This window comes from Hylobates moloch, unplaced genomic scaffold (genome assembly GCF_009828535.3).
Source record: "Hylobates moloch isolate HMO894 unplaced genomic scaffold, HMol_V3 SCAFFOLD_15, whole genome shotgun sequence".
In the NCBI taxonomy this organism is placed as follows: Eukaryota; Metazoa; Chordata; class Mammalia; order Primates; family Hylobatidae; genus Hylobates; species Hylobates moloch.
The window spans coordinates 50,779,835-50,783,294 of record NW_026652290.1 but is presented as its reverse complement, the minus strand read 5'-3'; the positions used below and the strand labels follow the sequence as shown (position 1 = coordinate 50,783,294).

The 3,460-nt window shown below is 49.8% G+C and overlaps 1 non-coding gene across 1 annotated transcript; it reads left to right on the top strand.

The window, feature by feature from the left end:
* The first annotated feature begins 266 nt into the window (after window positions 1–266).
* On the top strand, window positions 267–338 carry TRNAW-CCA (transfer RNA tryptophan (anticodon CCA)). Its single transcript has one exon. It is a non-coding gene; the product is annotated as a tRNA-Trp (tRNA).
* Window positions 339–3,460: the final 3,122 nt, after the last annotated feature.

Below are 3,460 nucleotides of genomic sequence, written 5' to 3'. Positions count from 1 at the left end.
GCGTCCGCTCGCCGGGTCACTCCGCGACGCGGAGAAGGCGGAGCCCGAGTCTCGGCCGCCGGGTGGCTGCTCTGCTGCGGCGCCGCAGTTCAGGCTGGGATGCCCCAGCGCGTCTGTGTTCCCACACCCGAGAAACCACACTCGCCAGCGCTCTAAATTGGTGCTGGAATTCAAGAAAGAGGGCGTCTTTCTTCCTGAGCCTCCCAGTCCTGGAACCACGCTGGAGAAACGAGGTCTTTAGCGATGCGGAGTCACTCTCTATCCGTGACCTCGTGGCGCAATGGTAGCGCGTCTGACTCCAGATCAGAAGGTTGCGTGTTCAAGTCACGTCGGGGTCAAGGTTGGGTTTTTTTTCTTTCTTTATTGTGGAGGACTGGAAGGAGCGGAATAAAAGTCATAAATGAGAAATTAAGCCCCCTGCAAGATCTGTTGTCCTTCCAACGCAACGGAAAGCAACTCCTTTTACCTTTCGCTGGGAATAAAAACGCCGTTCCGTTCGGAGGGAGGGGCAGCACCAACCCTCGGAGCGAACCCCGAGGGAGCCGGAAGCCACCTAGCCCGGTCGCAGGGAGGGCGCCCCGCCCGCCACGCCCACGCCCACTTCTGCCCGCCCCCGACTCACCTGGGCTCTCACCTGGAAGGGGTCCCTCGCGTCCCGGAAGTGGGCTCCCCACCCTAAGGACTGGTGTCTTTTGCGTCTCCGTCTTCTCCCTGCCTGCCTTGAACTTCTCTTGTTTTGTCTGCCGCACTTTCAGGGATTCCTAGTCTCAGCGATGGTCTCTCTGGTGGTCCTTTCTCTGACACCTGAATTGACACCTCATCCTCAGCAGTTCTATGATTCGGCCACAGCCATGAGGCCTGGATATTCACTTCAGTGTTGTCTAACAGTTGTTACCATGTATTACATCTGGTTGGAGGGTTCATAGGATCTAATGTTATGAAACATGATGTTCAGGTCTGAATTCTCTCCATCTGCGTGGTCCAAAAGCCCCAGGCCAAGAAATTATAGTTTCCCAGGTTAGGAGACCCCACTGACGCTGGCAGAAGTTGAGGTAAATTCTCTCTGAGAGAAATACATCCTCACAACAGGCCTTTTAGTTTTCCCACATATAAAGTCCCAGTCGAAATTTACTCATAATACATTTTAAAGGAAAATAAAGTCTGTGAAGCTGATTCTGCTGTCTACTGTTTTTGCAAAAACAGCAGAATCAGATCCACAGATTCCAGTATGGAGATTATCAGATATTGAATACCCAATGGATATGTTTAATCTTTTTCAAAAAATAAAAGAGGAGAACAAAACGTTAACTAGAGAATGCTAAACAATAAAAATATATGTGTAAATAACTAAAAACAAAATTCTAGCAATGAAAGATTTAAAACTTGAAGTTAGAAACAATGGATATATTTAACAGCAGATTAGACTGGGTTGAAAAAAGAATAAAATGGAATATTGTGGTGATTCAAAATACGTGGTCAGGCATGACTAAATATACAAATTGAAAACTGCTCGACCATATTATAAAAATATAAAAATAGAGGGTCAGGCATGGTAGCTCATGCCTGTAATCCCAGCACTTTGGGAGGCCCAGGAGGGAGGATCTCTTGAGCCCAAGAGTTCAAGACCAGCCTGAACAACATGGCGAGACCCCATCTCAGATGTAGTGGTGCACTGCTGTGGTCCCAGCTACTCAGGAGGCTGTGGCAGGAGGATCACTCGAGCCCAGGAGCTCAGGAGGCTGCAGTGAGCCATGATCACACCACTGCACTCCAGCCTGGGCAATAGAGTGAGACCCTGTCTCAAAAACAAAACAAAACAAAAAGTAGGCCGGACGTATCGCCCGAGGTCAGGAGTTCGAGACCAGCCTGACCAACATGGAGAAACCCCATCTGTACTAAAAATACAAAATTAGCCAGGCGTGGCACATGCCTATAATCCCAGCTACTCAGGAGGCTGGGGCAGAAGAATCGCTTGAACCCAGGAAGCAGAGGTTGCAGTGAGCCAAGATCATGCCATTGCACTCCAGCCTGGGCAACAAGAGCAAAACTCTGTCTCAAAAAAAAAAAAAGTCAAGGAATTATGTTCTGGTATAAAATTATTTGATTTCTTTTAGGGCCTGCTGTGTGTCACGTTGGTATCTTATTGCTATGAAAAGTCAGTCTTAAGGTCTCTGTTCCTTTCTTTCTTTTTCTTTTGTTTTTGTGTTTTTTGTTTGTTTTTTGTTTTGAGACAGAGTTTCGCTCTTGTTGCCCAGGCTGCAGGATCTCTGCAACCTTCGCCTCCTGGGTTCAAGCGACTCTCCTGCCTCAGCCTCCCAAGTAGCTGGGATTACAGGCGTGGTGGTGCACCACGCCTGGCTAATTTTGTATTTTTAGTAGAGATGGGGTTTCACTATTTCGGTCAGGCTGGTCTCGAATTCCTGACCTCAGATGATCCACCCGCCTCCCAAAGTGCTGGGATTACAGGCATGAGCCACTACGCCAGGCCAAGGTCTCTATTTAAAATTGGTGCTGGTCAGCTGTGCCTGAATTCCAGGGGGATATAAGGAAGCACGACCACCCATTCCCACCACAGCCTGAACTCATATTTCAGGTTTACCTTAGAAATGCGCTTGGCCGAGAGGAGGGGTCTGTTCCGTTGTTTGGAGGCCTAGGAATTTTTTTTTGTTTGTTTTTTGAGACGGAGTCTCGCTCAGTCACCCAGGCTGGAGTGCAAGCGATCTCAGCTCACTGCAAGCTCCGCCTCCCGGGTTCACGCCATTCTCCTGCCTCAGCCTCCCGAGTAGCTGGGACTACAGGCGCACACCACCACGCCTGGCTAATTTTTTGTATTTTTAGTAGAGACTAAAAATTTTTAGTAGTTTCACCGTGTTAGCCAGGATGGTCTCGATCTCCTGACCTCGTGATCCACCCACCTCGGCCTCCTAAAGTGCTGGGATTACAGGCGTGAGCCACCCCACCCGGCCTGGGGAGCCTAGGATCTTTAATTTACACCACATACTGGCATCCTTGGCTCCAGAGGGGAGGAATGAGCTTGGGCTTCAGAACTGAGAATGTTCCTATCAGAATCTGTTCCTTCAATGGGCTAAAGCCTGAGCACATGTCACCAAAGCTGGAGAACTAAGCAGCACAAGACAAGATCTGGAACCCACCTTCTGTTCCTCCCTCACGCCATCTGAACTTGATACTCAACATGAGAAATTCCTTAGCGTCAGCCCCACTCCCACCTCAGAGGAGGGGCAACCTCCCTCAGGGGGGACTTCAGCCCTGGGGGACACTGCCTGGCCAGGCCTGGGTGAAGAGTCCTCACGACCTCATTCCCTGGAGCTGCCTGTGGGAGAGAGAACTCTAGAAGCTGAGTGTCAGAAAGAAACCGGGTGATCTCAGCCTAGTTCGTGCTCCAGGGGATACACAAAACTGACAGTGGCTGGGAATAGAGGCAAAAAGTGTCCAGAGCGGA